Source organism: Bemisia tabaci, chromosome 2, assembly GCF_918797505.1.
Source record: "Bemisia tabaci chromosome 2, PGI_BMITA_v3".
Classification (NCBI taxonomy): domain Eukaryota; kingdom Metazoa; phylum Arthropoda; class Insecta; order Hemiptera; family Aleyrodidae; genus Bemisia; species Bemisia tabaci.
This window is the reverse complement of record NC_092794.1, coordinates 49,720,363-49,746,109: the sequence shown is the minus strand read 5'-3', so window position 1 is coordinate 49,746,109 and position 25,747 is coordinate 49,720,363. Positions and strand designations below refer to the sequence as shown.

General features: G+C 40.7%; 1 protein-coding gene across 1 annotated transcript in view; it reads left to right on the top strand.

Moving 5' to 3' along the window:
- The window catches only part of Dop2R (dopamine D2-like receptor), a 521,385-nt gene that overhangs the window by 429,886 nt on the left and 65,752 nt on the right, over positions 1–25,747 (top strand). The gene's annotated exons all lie outside the window — the stretch shown is intronic.

Sequence of the window (25,747 nt, the reverse complement as noted above, 5' to 3'; positions counted from 1 at the left end):
AAAACTCCCATCAAAAGCGGCCTTCAGATCCATGTTTAGGCCAGTATCAGATCCGAAAAGAGACTGAAAATATCCTAATCATGATTTATTCCGTAAAATCATGACTTTCAATTCAATAAGCAAAAACGCTTGGAGTCGAGGAAATTCAAAATGGGTCCAAAAAACGGGCCATATCGATACCCCACCTTTGCCCCCCTTTTTTCCGTGAAAATCTCAACGATTTTTCCGTAACATGGCATCGCGGTCCCTAAATACGGAACCGCGTCATAAATATTGCATTAAATGTAGTGGCAATGTCTTCTGAGAATGTTGCTCAAGCAGCTTTCGATTGCCTTCATAACGACCCCGCGCGGTAATTTAGAGGTTCCGAATGGAAATCCGCCGCGGCCGCCGGCCATTCTCTCACCTCCCGCTCTCTCCCGCCTTCGCCCACCTCCATCTTTGACCGTTGACCGATCGGCGACCCGGAAGCTCGCCCGGAAAACGACCCCCGTATTTCATATTTTATTTAATTTTTATTCAAGCCCTTGTCCAGCTCTCAGCGAGTTGCAGCGACCCGCTGCCAAGTCCAACGTCACCACTCACCGTTCGTGAGTCATATTTGTAGGGCAAACGATGCTGAACATGTAGTTATCGACCAGAGGCAATATATTGACGGTCAAACTACCAAACGACGTATCTTGGTTGGCGACGTTGCAGATTTCCTATCATACTCTATTCTTTAAATGACAAACTATTCAGCATCAATTGAGGGGCTCGGAGGACAATGCGAGCAATTTTTGAAAAAAATTGAGCTATTAATGATTTCAAGTAAAACTTGTCTTAATGCATATTCTGTGAAAATTTCACCCCCAAAGTCGAATTTTTTCAATTTTGATGATTAAACGTCAGAACTGGGAATGACCTTTCATGACGGCAATGTGGAAAATAGCAGATGAAGTATGTTACTTTTTCAGCTGCGTCTCGCGGGAAAGAGCAGCATGATTTCCCGGTTGCGAGACATCTAACTGCAATCGATGTGAAGCTCCCTGAATAAATGATTTCAAATTGTTCACTAGATTCAATAAGCTAAGTTCTCTTCTGATAAAATGAAGAAGCCTAGTTGCCATATCGCAAACTGAATTTCCTGCTCTTATTATTTGCAACATAAATCATTTAATGCAATAATTGGACTGCATTTTGTAATCAGGAGCTACAATTCTTTCTAGCTCGTATAAATCATAATTCTCTGTATGCGTATAAGTTTTTTTTTTTTTCACGAATGAGCCTTATATCTTGTACCTAATTGCAAAATTTTGTTCAATTTCGCCGCCTCTACCATCTTAAAATAACTACTTCGCCATACCAGTGCCATATTCTACCGTTTTAAAATTGTAGAGGCGGGTTGAAAGCAAAGAGCGCTCCCTTTCGGCTATGCAATTTACACTATCGTGATGATCTAGCTCAGTTTATAAATAACGTTTGTACGATCAGTTTTCCTATGAACATAAGTGTTTTTATAGAAAAATCAGACATTGCAGTTCCGAATTGCAGAAGGTAGTCCAATTAGCAGGAAGCCGATCTGCGCTGCTAGGAAGGACATCGTATGAGCTTTCAGACGTTGCTAAATCTCCCTCGACAAATCAAGAATTTTCGAGGAAATTTGTAAAAAAAAGTGCATCCAATTTTTGTTGTTGATTTGAGCTAGATTCTCTGTAAATTTTAAGAAGAAATATTCATTATGTTCCTCAAAAATGAATATTTGCTGAGAGGCAGTTTGGCAGCATTCAAATGCTCACACGGCGTTTTTTTTTTTTCGCATGTCAGTATTTCTCGCAAATGCACCGCGGTCAAAAATCCACGTTTTTACCAAATTATTCCGACAACTGCGGACTTGAAAGAAGGTGCGAGCGGAGGAGCGTAAGACAATTTATCCGTAATGCGTATTCACGAAAAAATGCCCCACCTCCGAGACTTCAAGTCTTCCCTCGCGCTCATTCTCTTAACCCGAAAGTAGTCGGAATGAATGCGGAAAGGAAACGTTGCCGTCTTGATTTTATACATCTGGACCAGCACGCTTTAGTTGAGGTGAACGCCGGTAGAGTGCACCACGTTGTGCCGCCGCACCTCCTCTTCGGTTACAAAATTCCCAGTCAAACTTTGCACTCTTTTTTCGGACAAAATAGGAAACTCTAATACAAATGGTCGGACTGCTTACGCCAGACGGTAAGAAACTTGGGGCTGAATTTATTGCCCCCGTAAACCTCCCCCACCTTTTTCAACTACATCCGCGCTTCGTTTTAGTTGATAGACGCTCGAGACGCTGCAAATAGAGTGGCTCTTTTTTTTACATCCCTTTGAAAAAATTCAGAACGGAGAAAGCATTCCTATCATTGACAAGAGAAGAGGTTCAAAATTGAAAATACGTAGATTTGCATTCTTGGATCCCAAATATCGACCTCTTGAAAAAGGCGGAGTAGGCCTGTTAACGAAAATTTTCAAGGACTAAAGCTAACTGAGCCCAATTTGACCTCGTATCACTTTCGGGAAAGGTTATGACTAACCCAGCAAATGCCAAAAGTAAGATTCTAAAGACAGTATTGATGGTGAAATTTCCAAACCACGTATCTTGATTTGCGACTTTTCAGACTTCCTGTAATTCTTTATTTTTTTAAGTAGGAGACTACTAAACAGCAATTATTCTTAAATCTGCCGTGATTGTTGGTCTCTGTACGGAAAAACCTCTGTGGAAACTTCAAGGAAAGATGCTAATGTGTTCTGCTGAAAAAAAAAAGAAAAAAAAAATCGGAGCTGAGATTTTCAAACATTGCAAACGAGATACGTAGTCTGGGTGTATCACCGTCAATATACGCAGACACCCTGCACTAACAGTCTAACAATAAACAAAAGTGAAACTCAGAGTTCAACGCTGTTTTTCACTTAAAATGTTGATGATGAAATTTTTTAAAAATGACTGATGAATGTCGGGGTGAGCACTTTGTCCGGTTTTCCAAATTTGGTTAGGTTTGCTGAACCAATCGCTCAACTCTTTGGTTAACGGTCATCAAAAGTCAAATCTGAGCGTTGACTCCCGGAAGTAACTTTTACACCAGAGGGGAGATAGTTGTGCTAGGTCTTTAAAGTACATTGTCTCTTTCAGGTCCGTATATTCTTTTTTTCATCATTTTCGGCGAATATTACTCAAAATTCACCGTTACAATTATACATCGTGGTTAAGTCAATCCTTCCGTTTCAGGAACCATGCGATTTTTTTCAATATTCATAAAAATTAAATCACTCCTCATTTAACCCACAAATTTGGCAAAGCTGGCTCATGTCGTAAACGGAAAGTTATGGGCTTACCAGACGCTCGCCTAAACATCCTATTTTATTGGATAGCTTAATTATAGTGCTCAATAAAAAGTTGAAACATTCGAGCAGCATCACACGAGGCTTATACACTGACGGCGTTGTCATTTCGTTCATTAATAAAGCGCCAACATTCAATTCCGAGGGTCAGCGTTGATACGATTTTGCAACCCTCTATCGATGTTACTCTGGTTGGCGAATTTTACGGCCCACTCTCACACGGCTAAACTGCTGGATATTATTATCTGCCTCGCAAATTTGCAAAATAGCTCATATCGGAAATTTTCGGGGGATGAAAATGTCCGTCGATTCAACACTTCGGCCGATGCATGATTGACAGTGGCGATTCCCGCCAGCAATATCGTTGTTCCTCCATTGAAATCCATTATGAACAATCGATTTTATATGAAGCGGCTTACTTCGATGTATATCGATTGCTTTACATACATTTAAATTGGCGCATTGTTTGCCACCTTGCAGATAATCAATCAGTACTGTCGTGTTACCAGAGAAAGCAGTTATGCTCAAATTATCTATTTTATTTTTTATTAATTTTCACATACAGGAGCGGATCCAGCAATTTGGCAACACCGAATTTCCTCCATTTAAACCTATGCTAAACTATCGATTCTTGTAGGAGCACTTGGCCCCTCCAAGAGTCGATACATTTCCATGTGTTTAAATGGAGGAACTCCGGTGTTGCCAAATTGTTGGATCCGCCAATGTTCACATAGTTAGTTCCTTCGGGAATAAATACGTCCAAATAACAACCGTATACGTACCGTCTGAAGCAAGAAATTACAATTGGGCCATATTTTGCGATAAGGAGCTACAATTTGTAGCTCACATTAGAAATGACACGTGTGCTTTTAATTTCCACTTGCAGATAGGTGCTTTTACGAATGAGCCTCAAATGGTAGTCCCTTGTTGCAAAATGATGTAAAATTACCAAATACCTTGAGAGTAGCGTGTATTGGCAGTCTTGTATTATATTGTGTTGTGTTAATTTGCACCCGCGAATATTCTGTGGAAGGAATTTTGATTGTGCATATGTCAATGCGGATGCAATAATCAATTTGTAAAGTTTGTAAATGTTCATGGAGAATTCGATGGCACGGTTTAAGCCACCAATCATTTTTCCTGTTCAGTTTTACGTCGGTATATTATACCACTTGTTGTTATCCAGCCTCGCGAATGAAATAAATCCGTGAGCAATCATTCTTACCCGGCGGGAAATTAAATTAGGGGCATAACCGTACAGGTGTTACGGTTCAATTGCCGCCACTTTGAAAGTCTAAAATTGTAGCGAAATAGAAATGAATTAGAGTCGCGGAAAACTGAATGCGAAACAAAACAGGTTGGATCTCGCGTCAACGTTTTTCAGTTCACAAGCAAACAACTGTGCAGACAAATAAATAAAAGATCCTTTTTTAACCCACATCCACGCCATCTGCTGCATGTAATACATACACGCATTTGACATTGATGTATGATACGGGGAAAATAGATAAAAACTCCCTGGCCGTGGTGCCGAGTCGGGCGTTTAATGTCAAATTCACTTACCTGCATTAAGATAAACGGAATTCGTGTTCCTTTTGCGGTTGTGTGTGACGCACGAGATTGTCTCAATTTTGGAGGAAACTCCCAGATTCGTCGATAACATTTTGCCCATGACAAAACTGCATAAGAAAATATGTTGGATGAATTATGGAGGGAATAAGTGGATGAGATATATTTTGTGATATTTTGTCGGCCTGCCGCAAACGGTGTCTATTGGTCCGGAAATAGTACTGCTTTTTTTTAAGGCGGCCAGGTAGCATTGAAAAGGTAAGAAAATTCCGCAAGAGGGTCCGGAATTTTTTACGTCAAAGTTCATGCCACGCGTGTCTTTTAAGACAGCCTCGATAAAATGCAATCCATGTAGCAATGATGCTGTTGTTTTGAACCCTTATATCGATGGTGAAACTTCAAAAATGCGTGTATCGGTTTGTGTCGTTGCATACTTACCATACTGTATTTCCTACGTGGGAAACTACCAAATATCATTTCTTGATTACTTTCGATAAAATTCGTTTATGCAGCCGGCTGATCCTCAGGCCATCTATATGTTGCGAATTTTGTGGTAACGCCATTTTTGTTGCGATTAGTGCGTAAATTTTGAAATTTATGGAAATTTGTAACATGACGGTTCCAATAAAGCACTGAATTTTCTCTATTGAGGCATCGCATTTGTCAGCCAGTTTTAGTAGACTCTCTGGCGAAAAACATGATAGTAGGTGGTTTCAGGACATTCCGTCAACGCTTTTTTGTCCGCGCACCTGTTTTGTCCAGTAGTTTACGTCCACGCGGAAAATAAAAGTTGTGTTGAAAAAAACTGTACAAAAATGAATAAAAATTGGAGAAAAACCGAGAAGCACGCAATCATTAGTTTTAACCCGTATGACTATGTACATCGATCTTTTAGAATCAAATACGTCCGATTTCGAGCGTTTGGTTGCGCGGACACCACGCTGAAGCACAGTAAAAGCACAACATGTAAAAGAAAATATTAAAGTGCTTTGGGAATCATTAAATTTGACACAGAACCACCGTAATATTTACAAAACACATTTTATATTTTCCTCAAATACAATTTTTTTTTTCATCAATTTTAATGAGGAGAATCCATGCAGAGTGTGCAAAAATTTCAAAATCATGAACTGAAAAACACCGACTCCGCGATTTTAGATATTACGAGCCCTAATACAGAGCGGAGCGGCGCGGCGCGGCGTGCTGGCCGGCGAAAAACGCGCAATGGCGCCTACAAACCTAAGGGGATACTTTACGCATTGCGCAATGCTTGAAGTATCCCCTTAGGTTTGTAGGCGCCATTGCGCGTTGCGAGATGGCCCGCCGCGCCGCCCGCAGCGCAACATGCCACGGCGCCTCAAGCAACTATTTCACAACAGAGGTGTTGCACAGTATCAAACGAAATTGAAGGCGCTCTAGCATTTTAAGAATGATAGGCATCCTGTAAGAGTACGAAGCTTTCCTCGAAAAATAAATTAAGGTATTACGGCACGAACTCCCCTGCTGAAAAAAACGCGTGGACATAAACTACTAGAAGAACCAGGTGTGCGGACAAAAAATCGTTATCGAAATGTCCTTCAACCTAGTAGGTGGTACCTGTTTGGCACACAATCAGACATTTTATCAGACTTCTATCTCTATTTCCATTCTTATAATTGGTGTAACCCTCAGATGCCCGGGACTTGTTTTTATACGCAAAGTCCCGAGTAGAATGGGACCCGTATCAAAATATATGGATTTTGATGGTTTTGAAGTATTATAATGTTATTCCTATATTTTTGAAGGTAAGACATTTTTTAAAAAAATATCGTCACCTGTTTGGTAATGTACTGGTGCTTTCTCACCCCTTCTCCATATCCGCCGCCCCGTATGTAAATCCCTAATAGATAGACGGACCAATTTGACCTGATTTGGGATTTCTAGGTGTAATCGTCAAGAAAATTCCCTGAAACGAGACAACTTTAGCCAAAATACTAATTTCAATACGTGCGCTTTAGGACGCGCATTGATGACGGCGCAGAGATACAACTATTTGTACTTGAAGGACGTCACCGTTGCATCTGCAAAATTGAAGGCGCGATGACGCCAGGTGTGAACTCGCAATGCTCCACTCTTTGCTGCGAGATTCTTTGCGCTCAGATTCGGGGAAAAGTGAAAAACGAGGCTCGAATACGTCTCTCCTAACTTTGGCTGTGCTGACACTCGATTTTTTTTTCTTTCTTTTTTCAATTTGATGTTTAATTTTTTCTTTTTTTTAAATTTTTTTTTACGATATATTTGTAGACTTATTTCTTAAGCTCGTACGTACAAGCTCCATTCAATCCGCCAAACACTTGTTTTTAGAAAGTATGTATTGGGTTTATTTGAGCCGGCTTGAGCATTTAAGAGTTCAATTTTCACTACTAAATGGTTAATAAGAAGCACACCGACGATAATTGATTTTCAAGACTTTCAAGTTTCCCTGTTTGGAAAGAGAGAGAGATAAGGTTAATTTACGATCCAAAAGTACGGGACACAGGTGATGACTGATGCGCGAAAATTCATCTTCATTTTTGCCATTTAAACTTTGTGACTAGAATGAGTCTACGAAGATAACTTCATTCTCGACTCAAGAGTGATGTACGGGTTCATTTCCTGCTAGCGCGGAGCGTTGCAAGAGTTTGATGCATTTATTAGCGCTTTCTAACTTAAGGTGTTTGTTTCAAGATGATATTGCATTCGGATAATTTGCTACAATTGCCCTGAGTCCTTTTTGTGAACTAGTACTAAAACAGATCAATCTCTGATTATAAGATCGGCTCCTTCTCATGGTTGTTTGATGCCAAACTTGGAAAATTACCTACGGCATTCGAGGTTAGTTAAACGTATTCGCGTGTTCGGTAGTATACACGTATTAATTGGCATGCATGCACTCACCGCACAACGACGTAATTTCATCCTCATTTCTGACCATTCACAAGAAAAATAAGTAGCGTCTACGGAACCAAATCCTTCGAAATAAGGATTTCTTTCATGTTGGGGTAGAAAAATTGGAATTTGAGTTTTCGGTGGAGACCATTCGCAAGTATTTCAAAGAGTAAATTGTGAGTTATCTAACTCATTTTCGTGCGAATGTAGGACGAGTGAAATTCTCTGAAAAAATTGGATAATAACTATTCACAAGTTTTCCACAAAATTCTCATTTCACCACAAGAATTTTAGCAAGTCTTAGGCTTATACTGCTTTCTTCCTTTGCACGACATTAGAAATTCCTGACAGATCCCTCTAAAGAAAGGCGTAAGGAGTAGAGGGGATCTGTCATGGGGGAGGGGAGAAGGAATGGTCAATGAACCGCCGGGAAAAGCGCCTGAGATCATTGATTGCAGAATAATGCAAAAACTAAGTGAAATACGTGCTTTACTAACGACGGGTCGTAACAATAAATAATTATAGTAATAAATAATTCTGGATTATTTGATTTCACATTTTGGTACCCTTTTGGTCCTTAATACTCAATACTGCCGCGCTAAGAAAGATCGCCGTATGAACATTCGAGAGTTGCCAAATTTCCTACGATAAAATGTTTATTTTTGAGGAAAATTGTGAATTTTTTCCTCGAAATTTTCAGACTGTTTAGATCAAATTACATGCAATATTATCTTACAAATTAGCAGAAAAACATTTTAAAATTTTCCTGAAAATTAGTGATTTGCCAGAGGAAATTTGGCAACGCCTGAAGGTTCATACGGCGTTTTTCCTTAGCTCGGCAGAATAGCTCCATGACCTAACCCTTGAATTACCAAAATATCCGTACTTTCTCTCATAGATACTCCAGTTTCTGAGCGGTCTTTAAAAAACTCACGTCAGAACGGACATTTCCAAACTTAGCAATACACGTTCCTGGCGTGTTATTGTATTTACATACCCCGTGTTCAAGCGCGGCACGGACCTCGGGAAGCGGGAACGCGAGAGCGGCACCGAATAAATGGTTCGACTCCCACGCGGTAGCGGCCTTGGTGCGCCGAGAACTTGGCGCGTGTCTTACGCGGAAGTTAACTTGTATTTTAAGCTCTCTCATAGCGAACTTAGCTCAAAGTTGCGAACTTACCCGAGCCCCCGCCGCGCCGCTCCGGCCTCCGCGGGACCAAGGTGAAAGGGCTTCGACTGACTCACACATCGCAATATATCTCGACGAATCCCTGTTCGTCGCCGGCCCGAGTTGAAGTGTTCCGAGGGATCGTCCGATCTCCTTCAATAGAGGAGGATCGCCTTTCAGGAAGCAGCAGGGGGAGGGAGGGAGGGGCGGAGAGGAAGGGAGGCGGGGAGTTCGCGTTAACATGCTGCTTCCCAACTTTCGTTCGGGGAATCTTCCCGGTTTACAAGATCTTTGACTCGGATTAGCGCTCTTAAATCGGGCTCAGGAAACTCTGCACCGATCGAGGCTTGTTTTTGAAGCTTTTTCCCTCCTTGGAGTTAACGACTAACGAGAGAGTCTGCTTCTGGCCGCCGCGCGGTCCTTAAGGTCGACTGTCTTATATCGATGGCTGAAGTTGAAAACCACGTAGAGCGGTGTTTCAAAATCTCTGCTCCCGTTTTATTTTTTCGAAGACGAACATGTCTACTGGACAGCTTAAAATTTCTACGGAATATTCTGCTGATGCAGGGTGTCTACAAGTCCGGAATTTCCGGAAACTCCGGAAATAGTACTGATTTTTTAAGGGCGGTCCGGAAGTACTAAAAAAGTGCGGAAATTCCGCAAAAAGGTTCGGAATTTGTTTAATTTTTTGTCATCTTTGTCGCAATTTCGAATTTTGAAATTTTTCTAATTTCGTGAAATAGAGATACTGAAAAAGTACGGAATTTTTCGGTTGAAGGAAGTATACTGAATTTCTCGAGAATGTACTGACAAAGTACCTTAAAAGTACTTATTTTTGACCAGCCTGTTTAAGTAGACACCCTACTGATAGAGAAGAAACAGCAAGAAAGGTTCTAAGAAATTAAGTTGACAAGTTTACTAAAGAAAAAGTAAAGTATGACCGGATTTCTGCAACGTCGCAAATGGAGATTCGTGGTTTCGCACTTTAGCCATCGACAGGATGTAGTAAATAGCAATCCCATGACAAAATTATTGAAATTCTTTCGGATTGTTGTCAGATGAGAGGTTGACTGAGAAGCTTCTGGAATGGGTTCCCCTTGGCAGGAAACGTGAAGGACGCCCTGGCAAATTGTGGATTAATGGAATAGGACAGGAAATGAGGAGATGCGATTTGCCGGAGGAGTTCTGGCAGGATTGCTATCAGTGGCGGTTTGGTGTCGCAGAGCGCACTGAAGCGCTGTAAGAGCGACATGTTAGCTAGTTGGTTAAGTTTGCACGTTTTCCAATGAGAAAATAAAGTATGACCAGACGTCTTCAATGTCGCGAACGGAGACACGTGGTTTCGCACTCTGGCTATCGATATTTTTCCCCGACAAAACTTCCGAATTGAAATGAAACATATCGAGTGTGAAATTAGGAGGTAAACTTTACACTTAGCATTGAGTTAATTTAAAGTGGCTGGATTTCGTTCTGCACGATTCCGTTCGAATTTCACGTGTTCTCCGATTTTTTCGCTGAACTTCCAGAGTGCCAGGCGGTACACAATGAATCGAGTCAATCGGAGAGGTCGGGCATATAATTTTTAACTAAAACTGCAAATTTTGATGTTTATTTCGTCAGATTTTAAATTTCAAAGGGTGTTTCTGAAAGAAAATTTCACCCGAAAACCAATGGAACCACTCTTAGAACCTCAAAGATTTGTAGAAACGGAGTTATAAGCGTTTAAAGTTTTCAAATTTTGTTCGGCCTCTCCTATTGACCAGTCAGGGAATTTACGGCGACTACCGTGTGCAATACACAAGTCTGTCTCATCGTCAATCTTCGCGTCAGTTTATTCTGATTTTTCGATGAAATTTGCTAACGTAGGCTTCCGATTTAGGTGCGATGGCGCGTCTCTCTCCTTGTTTTTCTCTTTAATTAAAAATGATCACCTTGAGATACAAGTGTTTTTCCTGGCAACGACTTGCAGGCTCATTCCCCGCGACAAGGAGTCCTCGGCCCGACGCGTCGGGTTTTTCTTCCGTTCAAGTCTTTCGATGTTGACGTTGGATAATTAAGAGGAGAAGAAAAGTAGCAGAACTGTCCAAGTTATTAAACTCCTTCGGCTCTGTTAAGCACCTGCTTTTCCCCCGTTCTTCCTCTTCTCCATCGTTTTTGCCTCCTTCGTTCCCGTATTTTTCATAAGAAGGGCCCTGAAAAATTGCAGCTCGTTTTGAATCGAACTCTTTTGAGTGACACCGCTGCACGGGATACGAAAATAGCATTCTGATGATGCACGTCATTTCTTCACAAATTCACGTAAAAACGATGCGCGCAACGAAAATCACTAAGCTACATTTTTAAGTAGATATCAACGTTATAATCTATCTTTGGTCACGAAAAATGTGCGTTCCCCGCTCTTAAGAAAAATCAGAGTTTGCACGAATCAAAACCACACACTGCAACAGTTTTAGCACGCTCCCAAATAATTTTTAATGTTGTCGAAATCGTGTCTGGTGAGACGGAAATGATAATCTAGTTACCCTTTTTAGAGTTCATTTAACATCCTCGGAATGTAAAATCAATCGTGAAATGAGTGGGAACAGCATTTATAGTTCACCAGATGCAACTGTGAAATTTAAAATTATATGGCAGCTGTCCCGAGTTGAGTCGATTCTACTTGGGTTCGGTTAGGTCAAGCAACTAAACTAACTCCAAGGCAATGCGTGGAGTATCACTGAAATTGAAGGCGCTCTCGATTGAAAATGATTGTGCTCATCGTTTCTCACGGCGCGGCGCGGCGCTCTGGTGGAAAATCATCTTGCGTTTTTTTTTTTATCTAAATCTTGAAATAGTGTCAACAGTTGACTCCTAATTACCTGAATCCTGATATTCACTCCTAATTAGGATATTAACGTTTTATCTAGTATTGGTTACGAACTATTTGAATTCCTTGCTCACACGAAGAACTGGAGTCCACTCTAGAGAATCAAATCTCGTACTTTCATATGACTTTGGCGGGCTTCTATATAAGCATTGATGATCCTTCCCCACCCTGTGCCGTTTGAAGTGTAAACATTGTGCATTACCTTATATGTTAATACTGCAAATACCGTCGTGGTATAACGATTAGTATGCGATTTAATTTGAGTAGATCATGGTTTTTCTTATCAAGAAGTTTGAATTCATGCATTAAAAAACATGAATATCTTTTTTCGGATTTCCTCTCAGTAATGTCCGTTCTTCGAAGTTGTGCTATGAAAGGACCTAAGGAAATGCTTAAATGCACCGTGCTGAGTGGTTACTTTTTTTGAATCATGGATATCGTAATTTCTCAGACAAAAGAACAAAACTAAATTTCAACGCTGCTAAATATTCGCCCGCAAATTAAATTTTTACTAGGAAACCATCTAGCGTTTCCAGCTCAACTTTCTGCCGATTTTTTCTGTAACTACGCGCAAAAATCAGCGAAATGTTGGGAAAAAATTAATCAATTTTAAAACCTGAGAATGGAGTAACGTTACTTCGTTTTGGTAACATCAGTTTAAGCCCTTCGATTTCATTTACGAGCATTGCATGGAGTAAAAACCAAAATGTACAGTTATATTTGTATGAAGCCAAGAAAACTTCAGGTACTCAGGTTGAGAGTTTTGGAGAAAACGCCTATGTGAACATGCATTCAACCGTTGCCAAATCTTTCCTATTAAAACACAGATTTCTCGGATAAGCCATGCGTATTTTCCTTTAAAGTTTTCAGAGGAGCCACATCAAATTGCGCATGTATTTTTTTCAAAAGCCAGGTGAACAAAAATCACAAGTTTTCCAGAAAATTTTAATTTTATTAGAGGAGATTTGGCAGCATTCGAATGCTCATACGGTGTTTTTCCTGCGCATGGCAGACCAGGCACGCTCATTCGGTAGACTGCCGTGCTAAGGAAGAACGCAATATGAACATTCGAGAGTTGCCGAATTTCCTTCGATGAAATGTTAATTTTCGAGGAAAGTTTCGAATATTCTTCCTTTAAATTTTCAGAATCTTTAGGTGGAATTGCGTACAAAATTATACTAAAAATTGGAAGAAAAATATTCATATGTTTAGCAGGGAATTCGTGTTTTATTGAAGGATATTTGGCAACGCCTGAACGTTCATACGTCGTTTTTTCTTAGCAAGGCAGCAGAGCTCGATCTCGAATCGGGACTTTTCACGCCTCATTAAAACTAATCGTCTTGCAAGAGCCAAACTTCGCCGCGTAAACTACTAATTGAAGACCCCGTTCTCTTGGACCTCCGGTGCCGTGCTTAAGGAAAGCGCCGCATGAGCTGAGTATTGCCAAAGTGCCAAGTGGACTTCATTTGGATCGCAGTTACGTTGTTTTTGAAATGAGCTAAAAATACTGTCGCCCTAAAAAACAATTCCGGATGAACATTCGAACGACGCCAAATTCACCTTGAGGCTATATCTAGTTTTGAAGAGAGTCATGAACATTTGGACTGCATTTTGCAATTTGGAACTATAAATGGATTGCATTTTGCAATAAGGGACCACTATTTCTGGCCAATTTTAGAATCAACGTATATGCCATTGGTTTCCCTATGAAGATAAGTGCTTTAATGGGAGAGCCAAAGATGGTGGTTCCGTTTTGCAAAATGTAATTCAAATTCTGGCTCTTCTGGAAAAACACGTATGTGCATAGGGAAACTAATGGCACATACGTTGTTTTTAAACCAGGCTAGAATTTATAGTTCCCAATTGTAAAATGCAGTCCATTTTGCCTTGATAATAATTATGACTACATTTTGCAATTCGGAACCTCAATTTCTGGTACGGTTTAGAAACGTCATATGTATTATTAGTTTCCATGTTATCTTATTATTAGTGTACATTGGTGTTTTTACGGATGAGCCAGAATTTGAAGTTCCTAATTGCAAAATGAAGTCCATTTCAGTCACTGAAGATGAAATAAAGATTTGAAATTTTGTAAATTCCATGTTCAAAATGTACCTGCTGAGAAAACTGAGCACGAGAATATCCTTGGTTTCTAAATTGAACAATTAACCGAGGAAATATGACAGAATAACATAAATTGCTAAAATACATGTGTTTAAATGGAAAATGCCGCCAGATGACGTCACAAGGCGGCACATTTTGTCACTTTAAAATCTATTTTTCTGCGATTTCCCATTTCAGAAAAAAATTATGAAAAATACTGCAAATTCAGCTGACCAAGCACTCTCAGATAGAAGAATAAAATTTTTGTGCGCAAATTCTCCATTGTGAATGTCATTGGAGGGAAAATATCCACAAGCGTCTCAGATAATTCGTATTTTATCAAAATAAATTTGGCAACGTTCTGAATAGTAGTTCCTTCAAAATGAATTGCACTGCATATGTACGTATGTACATAGGGAAACTATTGATACCTATGATGTTTCTAACCGAGCCAAGAATGGCAGTTTCGAATTGCAAAATGTTGTCATAATTATTATCAACACGGAAAAAAACGGTTTTAGGATCGGGTACTGCGGCGCAGGGCCCGGCCCCAAACCCGGGTAGGTGAAATTGCTTCACCTAAACCTCGGAGGGTCGGGCCCAAATTGAAGGTAGGGTCCAGCCCTACCTGCATATCGACGCCAAGCGTAAAAAAACCGGCGCTCCGCTTCGCTCCGCGCCGGTTTTTTGGGGGGGCTTCGCCCCCCCAAGCCCCCCCAGGACGCGCGCTTCGCGCGCGTTTTTTAGTTTGAGTGTCCGGCCTCAGTTGTTCTGTCTTTAAGTGACCCGCGCGTCCACCGCGGGAAGAGTGTATTTTCCGAAGGGAGGGGAGGGGGGGGGGAGCTATCAATCTTTGGAGGTTGGATCTACGTTTACACTGTTGGAGGCATTGATTATTCGAATAAGGACTTCATGTCGCCAGATTGTAACAACAATCCTCATGTAATGTCTGATATGAAAAAATGTCAACAAACGCTGTGGCAAGCTTGAATGACGATGGATGAATCTCCATAACCCACTGTGCGACAACATTGCTGTTTTGTCCACCAATTATCAGTCTTTAACCCACTGTGCGGCAATATAGCCATCAGTTCATCAGTTCGTGACCCATTGTACGACAACATTGCCGTCTTATCCACCACTTCTCAGTTCGTGACCCACTGTGTGACAACGTTGCCGTCTTGTCCACCAATTTTCAGTTCGTGACCCACTGTGCGACAACGTTGCCGTCTTGTCCACCAATTTTCAGTTCGTGACCCACTGTGTGACAACATTGCCGTCTTGTCCACCAATTTTCAGTTCGTGACCCACTGTGCGACAACGTTGCCGTCTTGTCCACCAATTTTCAGTTCGTGACCCACTGTGCGACAACATTGCCGTCTTGTCCACCAATTTTCAGTTCGTGACCCACTGTGTGACAACATTGCCGTCTTGTCCACCAATTTTCAGTTCGTGACCCACTGTGCGGCTTCCCTCCTTTTGCCGCACACCCCCCGCCTAAAACTTTCAAAGCTCGCCATTTTTAAACGGCTCGACCGATTTCGCTCAGATTCAATACCAGCCTAGAACTAAGTAAGATCTTCCTTCTGTAAAAATTTCGGGGGGAAAGCTTTTAATTTGCGCGAGTTATCGCGCCCACAAAATTGAACCTCCCCCCACTTCTCGCCCCCACCATTCGAAATGTAATACTTCGATCTCCGTTTTTTTTTCGCAGAAGGGTAGTCCTGTTTCTCTTCTTTACATCGCAAAAAGTTTCATTCGGAAATGTTTTAAAATGAGGGAAATATAACCAAGCAAAAATCGGAAAAACCACGATGAGTCGGAAATACATACATAAATAAACAGATATATAAATAAATATATATATATATATATAAACATGAATTCAAACGGCATGCATATTCGTAATCTACGACCCATGATCGATGCTCATTACATGGTCTTTGGTCCAGATCTGACATCAGGGGAGAACGCAATAGTGTATTTCCTTCGGAAAATACACTAAAATGGTGCCCTCGCATGGATTCGAACCCGCATCGCAGAAATGGTAGACCAGCGCGGTACCACCAGGCTACGAGGCCTCGATGAATGATGTAGCGAATTTACGCCTCTTGAGTGCAATTCCCCCTCTCGGCATATCAATGACACCTGATCATACGGGCATCAGTCCTCAACAACTGGCGTTCAGCGAGAAATGACGGTATTCGCTACTCCTGCGCATGCGCAGTAACTAAAACCTCAAAACCCAGTCGGTGGCAGCGTTCGCAACTAGCTCATGGAGGTCTCGTGCCTATAATCTGTAGAGACGTGAGCTACCTCTCACTGCCCTACCTCTAGTTAGGGCCCCATCCTAAACTCGTTTTTTCCGTGAAGGCAAAAAATATTCATCCCTCTCCTCAAACATAGATTTATCCTCTTGGTGAATTTGGTGTCGTTTGAATGTTCTTTCAGCGTTTTTTCTGAGAGCAACAGTATTTTTAGTTCATTTCATAAAGAACGTAATAGCTATTAGTTTCCTTATTCAGATTTGACGGTCATCTTTATTGCTTAGACAAAATTAGTAGTTCTTCATTGCAAAATCTAGTAGAAATGTCTGTTTAGGGACACTTGAGCGCAAAAATTAAAAAAAGAAGAATAAAGACGAAAGTGACGAAGAAGAGGAGGAGAAGAAGAAGAAGAAGAAGATGCTATTTGTCAACGTTTTGATTTTCACAAGGCGTTTTTCCTGGGCGGAGGCACAATAACGTGCGCTTGGGCAGGGATGTGGTCCCTACGCTCAATCGATTTCTTTCTTTCATCTTAGCCCTTCAACTTTTCTTCTCACTTTCGCCTAGCCACTGAAATTCTTCAAAGGCTCCCCATTATTTTAACAAACTCAATTAAAAGTAGCTCGGCACTGTCGAGCAATCGGGTGGAGTCGGAGGAATCAACGTGTTTCGTAGTAACGTAATTAACGTATTTAGGTCACGGACGAACAGCAAGATCAGGCATGCTGCAAAATGCTTAGGTAAATAGAATATTTTCGTGGAAGCTCTCAAAGTTCAGGATTTGCTATAGGCAAATGGTCGTTTCGGGCAAGTAATGGATAATTGTGGGAAAGTGATAGGATGCATGGAACATGCAGTTAAAGTTTACGAAAAACCTCCCATTTTGAAGGGAGAGAGTGTGAGAAACAGGGTTTTTAAAAATCTCTGCGCTAGAAATAATAAAATAATTTCAGGAAGAATATGTTTCTTTAATAACCGTTTATTTTCAAGATTTAGAATTTATTTTTTACTAAAACTTTCCTGGGGCTTTTAGAACGGTATGTTGGAACGTAACATACCGAACATCACATATCAGTAGGTATATCTCTAGCAATAAGATACCTGTAATGTATCATAAAAAACCACGAAAATGTAAGTTCATAATATTTAACACATACATATAAGCCGCTTTCGCAGCACTCTTTGGCACTCTGCGACACCCAGCCACCAAAGCCCTTCAGGGAGTTGGCGCTCCCTCATTTGAATCACATATTGCAGAAAGGGCACTATTGCAGAAATGTTAACTGTTCAGAAAATGCAAAAAACTGATTTGAGTAAACTATACGCTTTTGGAAAAAAAATTTTCGAGGTTTTCTTTTGTTCCCTAAGTAGACTGACAATTTCCATAAAAAATTTTTACATGAGACTCTTTCTGGGTTGTAAATAATGACACTTGAAGGAAGAGCATTAGTGCCCTTTCTGTAATACATGGGGGAAGGAGCCATAAAGAGTGATAGAATGAAGCCAGAAAATTATTTTAGCCCTTGTTTTTCATCTCAAATGTATGGCAATGATGCATGTCTATAGCGAAAGTTGGAAATTGTATATCTCTATTGCAACGTTTCAAAATTTCTGCTCTCTTTTTATACTATTTTTTTAAAGAGAACTAATAGAGATTTTCCCATGAAATTTTCAGAAAACAATCTTGATGGTGTGAAGAAAATTCACACAAAATTTCAAAAGAGAATACTTAAAAACAAAAAAAGAAGACGAGATAAAATTGGCAATGTCGCAATTGATTGTATGCGATTTCAAGCTTTCACCATGTGGTTTGCCCACAGCTATGTAAATTTTAAAAATATTTCTGGCTTATTTCAAGTCAAGAAATTTTTTTTTAAAAAAAAAAAAAAAAGTATCCTTTGAAGTTCAATAGCGTAGTAATCTTCTACCTACTTCCTCATCCAACCTGTTAAGGGCTCCTCTCACTTCCTACACGCAAGGTTCAATTCTCACTCCTTTCATTTCCAGCGTGAGCGAAGCGTGTAGCGTGATCACTGTGGTTTCGAAACGCAAAACTAGCCTCTCAATCGTATCAAAACTAAACAAACGACGAGTTGCCGCTGCCGAGGCGCGCGCACCCAGTGGGCATGTACTGCAGAAACGGCACTATATTGCTGCAACAGTGCCCTTTCTGCTCTACGTGAGGAACGTAACCCCTGTCAAAAACACATAAAAAATGCGAATATAGTGCCCAGTCTGCACTACAGGATGTGTCTACTTACACTAATGCGAAAACCGCAAAAAACTCAATTTCGAAAAAAATGTCGATTGTGCCCTTTCTGTAATAGCTGATTCATTTCCAAGAAAACCCTTTGACTGGGCGTCTCCCTCGTCTCCTCCTAGGAGGAACCCAATCAAGCATCTTCTTCCGCAGAGTGTCTTCCGTCATCCTGTTCACATGACCATACCAGATAAGCTGTTTGGTCATGACGTCGAATATAACGTCAAAATATTCATTACTAGCAATGAAGCTCTGGTCTCTATAGATCTTTCTGTAACCCGTTAATTATTTTTATTTTTGTTTAAAAATCAATTAATGAGTACAAATCATTCGAGAAATATGTGGACCACATTTTGCAATTAGGAACTATAATTTACAGCAAATTACACGTATAGCGTATGTGTCATTAGTTTCCCTATGCAAATAGTTACCTTTACGTATGAGCCACGTATTGTAATTCTTTATTGCAGAATGCAGTCCAATATTGAAGAGCTTTTGGAGCAAAAAATATCGAGAAGAAGAGAGAGATGAAAAACGGCACGTGATTTGAACAAGCAACTGGACCAAAACAGTGGCGTGGCGTGAATTGCGATGTATCGATTGTTATGCCATTTAAACCTGTGGAAAAGGATCGATAAACAGGGTGTTCGCAGCAAACACTTTAATAATCGATTCTTTATCATAGGTTTAAATGGCATAACAATCGACACATCGCAATTCACGCCACGCCATCAGACCAAAATAACGAGTTTGGCGGATTAGGGCTGAAGTTGGAGCGTGAAAATTATTTCTGGTCCGAAGGTCAATTTAATTAACCAGTTATTCCGTCGCTCCAAACCATAAAAAAAGCGCAGAAAGACAGAGGACGAGAAACGGTCTCCCGCCAACAGCCCGAATCGTCCGGAAAACAAAGGTACGATGGAATGGTCGACCTCAAAGGCCGTCAAAGGAGGGAGTGTAAGTTGCCACTTCGAGGGAAAATTCGACTCATGTCTCTATCTCCCTCTCCCTCTGTGACTGTCTCTCTGTAACTGAAGTTCTATCGTGGTTGGCGCGAGAGCAGCTTAAAACCCAAGTTCTTTTCGTAGTATTTCCAGCTCAGAGAACGCCTTTGCAAAAATTTATTTGTAAAAATTTTGCAATTTTTTTCAAACATTTTTTGTGTGGTGAAAATCCAAATACATTTAAACTTGGGAAATGATGAAAAGGCATGCCTTAAACTTATCCTAGAAATATCGAGAGCTTTCTTGAAAACTTGGCGGTGGTACGAATCGTTGTTGCCCGGACGATGGAACGTAACTCCATTTCAAGTTTCCAAAATTTACGCGAACAATCCAATTATTTGCATGCATGTACTTGTGCAAATTTTGTCAAATTTTTTTTTGAGTTAAAAAAAATCAGAGAAATTTTCAGTTTGAAATGCCTCGGATTCTCCTGGTAAAAGCCGAATTTTCGAGAAAAATTTGGCAGCATTGAATTGTAGTTACGTTCTTTCGCGAGGGAAACAATGAAACGTGAGCTGAAATTTAGTCAAAATTTTTTTTGAGTTCAAAAGAAAAATCAGAGAAATTTTCAGTTTGAACTCGGATTCTTCTGGTAAAAGTGCAATTTACGAGGAAAATTTAGCAGCATCGAATTGAAGTTACGTTCTTTCGCGAGGGAAACAATGAAACATGTGCCGCCGGGTTGCAAAGAGCTTTCGGTTCCCTGACTAAATTTGGCAACCGGAAGGAGGCTGCGGCTGAATTTTTCATACACGGCTTGACACGTCGCTTGACCGCCGGTAAACGAGCAGCGTTAAGCCCTTGTTTCACGCAATTACTCCGATTGCACTCGCCTTCTCCTCCCCTCTCCTCCTTTCCACTCCAACCACCACCCCCTTGCCCTTTCCTCCTGGACCCTTCTCCTCTGCGGTAGGTGCAATGTTGATTTGGTTCTCTCTCCGCTTGTTCAGCCGCTTTTTTCCACGGCTTTCCTCGAGTATCAACATTCTCGACAGGCCTTCTCGTTTTTGGAGCATGCTGAACCATTCGTCTACGTTCAAAAGTGATGAGCCAGGTCCCTTGTTTGGTAGCATTATTATCCTGCCGTATTCATTCCAACTAGTTCGCCTTCAAAAACTTGCGTAGGCAATTAGAGCCACCAGAAGCCCACAGCTTTCCCCCAAGTATCAACACTCTTAACAGGCCTTCTCGTTTTTGCACGATGCTGAACCATTCGTCTACGTTCAAAAGTGATGATCCAGGTAGCATTATTATCCTGCCGTATCCATTCCAACCAGTTTGCCTTCAAAAACTTGCATAGGCAATTTAATCCACTTTGAAGCGAGTATCGTTGCTCGTTGCAGGGCAGCAAGATTTCATACGTTGGTCAGTGGGTTTGTTCAAGAGACAAAGAGAGACCCTACGTTAACCTCTTTGCGACAGGTGGTGACTTTTACTTTCGGGGAATCGACAATTATTTATAGACAATTATTAGGCAGAAGCAGTCATCACCCTTTTTTCGGCTGTCTGTTTACCTATCAAGTGGATGATGAGCTTCCGGTGTCGTCACGAGTCAAATAAGTCTACGAAACTTTGGTTTGTTTGCCAAATAAAATACTTAACACGTTATTTAGCATCCATTTACTTCAACATTATACTTATCCAATATTAAATCTTAACACGTTAAGCTTAGCATCCATTAGGCACTTATACCGGAAAAGCTCCCGCTACCGAGGTAAAAAAAAAAATTAGAAAACTGTATCCCCCAGTGGCCTTTGTGTATTACATAGGAGTCAAAGGCAAGCCAGAGGACCCACATGGGGAGACTCCGGACATGTAAAAATATAGAGCTGTTAAAGGCCAAAAAGGCAACCAACCTTCGAACACAAGAAATACGAGAACAATGGCGGTGCCAATCTTCAGATTCAAATCTCAAACTAAGATGGCCAAAAATGCTCATAAACGAGCGTCTTTCCACGAAATGAGTACATTTTTGCAAAAACTAAGTCAAATACGTGCTTCACAAACGACGGGTACTTTTATAATATTACTTTATTCGAGATAATATGAGTCCATGGATTGGCTGCCATTTTGGACCCTAAGAGCCCGGTAACCGAACCTCCGAAATTACCGACGTATCCGTACTCTCTCCATGCAATTATGCTCTAGTGTGAGCGAGAGAGACGGGTTACCTTTGTTCGGAACTGAAAGTGGCACGCTGGTAGGAAGCGATGCTGTCATGACGTCATGACTAACCGAGTCCGTTACGATCGCGTAGCTCTCTACGGCGGATGAGTGGGGGGAGGGGAGGGGGCGGCCTGATCCGGGCAAAAATCGAGAACAAACGCGGACGGATCAGGAGGCGGACAAACACCAACAGCCGAAGCCGAGCGGGTCGGATTAATGCGATGAGGGATGACTGTTAATCACCGACGTCCCTAATTTCCGCGACTAAACACCAACTTACGATCGCGCGATAAATCATTCGCCGTATATGCCCCGGCCCCGGGCCCCGACGGAGGGACAGTTATGTAACTGTCCCCGAAAAAGGGTCAAACTCCCCATGAAGCGTCACGAGTGCATGTTTGCAAAATTTGATTCGAATACGCCACCGGCGCACAGTGGATCGAGTCAATAGAAGAGGTCCGAACAAAATTTGGAAAATTTAAACGCTTATATTAACTCAGTTTATACAAATTTTCGAGGTTCTAAAAGTGGTTATATCAATTTCCTCGTGAAATTTTTTGCTAACAGCCCCCTTGAAATTCAAAATTTGACGAAAAAAAGTTCCGATTCGCAGTTTTAGTCAAGTATATCATGTCCGACCTCTCTAATTGACTCGATCCACTGTGCGGCACGGCACGGCGCCACGCAAAGGAACGAGCTGTACTATGGAAGGGGTCGGACACGGAATTTTTGGCAAAAGTTTCAAATTTTCATGTTTATTTCATCGAAAATTCAATTGCAAGGGGTGTTTTTGAAAGAAAACTTCACAGAAAAACCAATTGAAGTAATCTTGAACTTTCTTGCAGTTTCCAAAAAAAAAAAGTAAATATGGCATGAAGTCTGCAAAGTTGCAAACGGAATTACGCGGTTTCGCTCTTTGGCCAGTGACATGCGATGCTCCTAAAATGTCATCGTCCGGCGTCTCCAGTGAAAGTTCTTTAAAAGTTTCATTTAAGCCACATTCGAACAAAATCCTTCAGTTCCCCTAAAAAGGGACATGAAAAGGCCCTTTTTCTAGTTGGTATATCTGAAATTTTTATTGGAATATTTTCAGAATGTTTTGCAAAAGTACATCTTTTCAGTAAAAAAATTTTGAAATGTTTAACTCCTTACATGGCGTTTATCTATCCTAAGCATGGAAAGAAAACCCTGCGAGTTCTTTGAGTGACTCGGCAAGTTTGCACGCGTGGGGCACGGACGAAACAATGAGAGTTGAAAACAATGAAACAGGCACACTGCGACGATAAATGAAAACTGAAAGGTTGCGCGTTATCGGATTGTAGCGGTTCGGGCATCGGAACAAAACGAAGCTGCCAATCAATATGACGTCACAGTGTTTTGATACGACATCAGATGACGGATGGAGGGACGCAGAATGCACCAACAATAGTCACTCAGCCGCATGGGCTGGGAGGGCACATTAATGGCATCCGCTTTCGGGGAAAATAAAATAATAAGTTTTAAGGTTAAGTGCAGCAGTGGCGGATACAAAGAGAGATTTACTGCCGTGCTAGGAAGAAACAACGTATGGACATTAAGACGTTGCCAAATTTCCATGGAACATGGGACCTCCTGTCTTTAGAGCTACAACCACTACACCATAGAAGTCCGACTGATCTAAATACACTAAATAAAATAAAATAAATAAATGAAAAGAATATGGTTTTTTCATCTTCAGTTAAAGGATTTACGAAATTTTATGAATAAAGAATTCATTCCGAGATGCAAAATCTCCTCAATCCTTTGACCCTCCGATTGCTGGCTCACTGAACAGAAATGGTGTAATACGGGGTAGATCCGACTTAAAGAAATTACGAATTCTCATCGATTAAAAGAGCGTTTCGTGGCGTACGCGCAATGCGTGAAGTATTCACGCAGTCTTGTAGGCGCTTATATGCATTTTGCGCCGATCGCGATCGCACTGTGTATGGCGCAACTATTCAAACTCGTGAAGTCAGCGTTTTTCAACTTGTTACTGTCATACAGTTTTGCACAGCTTGTATGGACTGTTGTCATTTACTATTATTAAAAAAAGTTGAAAAATAAAAATTCAAATTCAAAAAAATACAATAAAATCCAACCAATTTTCTTCTCTTTACTTACATATTTATGAAAGTTGAACGGCATAAGTTCTTTGGCAACGAACATTTCAGTGATTATTCCTCTGTACCTTAAGAATATTCGGTGAAAATGTCAAGCCATGATGTTGGTTTGGTCTTCTTTTAAAAAATGAAATAGGATCGTAGATTTCGAAACTCCTCAACCGAGAAACCCATTTTTGCAGTTTTACCGTCGAAAAACCTCGCAAGGAAGACGAGTTAAAAACACGGTGAAAATAGGATGATTCGCAAAGAAGTGATGGAGAAACAAAAATATGGTTTTCGGATTTATATTTTGTTTTTCCACCAGATCTGGTTTTTCTAGGTATTTGTGTTCATTATTTCCCCCCTTGCGATATTACCTCTCAAAAATCTGTTCATTTATTCGTGTCTTTTGTGTTAGACAAGCCCACCCAATGCTATAATCTGCTTTTTTATTTCTACTCTGAAGAAACGAAATTGCAGATTCAACAATTCTGCGGTTTAAAAAAGTGTCCAGCATGTTTCAATGTAGATTTTACAATAAAAAATTGCCAATTTAATCACCCCCGTAGTTATATTTCCACCCGCGTGGTTAAATTAGCTTTCCAATAACGTAAAATGTACGTTTGAAACATGTGTGACACATTTTTTTAAACAATTTAATTGTTACATTAGCAATCCATGTTTTTCCATACAGTACGTTCAAAGTCAAAGTATCTAGATAAATGCAGAGAAACCGAGTTTTGAATCTGATATCTGTTGATGTTCTGAAGTATCGAAGCGTGGCCCAAAACCCTAATGCATCGATCAAGGCCTCCCTAATCATTAGGGATGCAACTCGTAACCATCCTAGCCTAAGCCTCCGCATCAGAGGGAAATATTCAAATCCAAAGATGATATCTACATTGTGGCCTGAGTCGTGAGATCTATTAGAATACATGCATAGTAGGGTTCAAATCCCAATGGAATCGGTGCTTTTTGATCTAAATACGTCCAGGTGTTTGAACAATGAGAAGTTCAACGATCTGAACGGCAAGAGATTACGTTGTGGTAAACAAACGCAGAAACGCGGCAGTCGGTCGTCGGAATCAACTCGAAGTTGATAACCGATTGCGGAATCGACTCATTCCACCCACCGAAAATTCATTATTGACCGCCAACTTCAATTAACAGGGATTTGGTCACCCCATCCATTTTGCTAAAGATAATTAACAACAACCCCTCGGCCTCCAGTTTGCTCGGCCCTCATTTCGGGAACTTCTTTCAAACATTCAAGTCGATTTCTTGGTTGAGTGGACCCTCAGATAGCAAATGAGTGCCTATTTAGATTTACACTTTACCTAGGCAGATTCGTTTATCTCGACCCAAAATACCTCCTAATGCCACAATCTAAAATAAATGAAATTGCTGATTTAACCATTAAATTATAAAAATATGTCCGACACGTTTCAAATGTACATTTTACAATAGAGGAAAGGTAATTTAACCATGGGGGTGGCTGAATCAGCATTTTTTACCGTAAAATTTACATCGAAACATACCGGACACCTTTTTTAAGTACACAATTGTTAAAAGCAGCATTTCATTTTTTCCGTGTATTTCCCGGTACTTCGATCTTTTAAAACGGTAATACATAGCATCTTGTGCCTTGCTTCAAAACTTCTTTTTTTTTACCTTTCAAATTATATATCACAAAAGGGAGGGGTGCCATTTGATGAAGTGTCCGAAGTACAGAGGTAGGGTGGGGCGGGGGGCCCTATTTTAAGGGGAGCCCACAAATACAAATTTGCAGGAAAGATGTTCTTCATTCTTTTAAAAGAAACTCAAGGTGGATACTGTCTTTTGAAGCACCCTGTATACAAGTAGTTGAGCTTTTTTTGCAAAATGTACTGAAGCTGTTCTTTCTTTCTGTCCATTGGTCATACCAAATTCATGAATTTATTTTCAGAGGTAACGTTTTTGTTTGAAC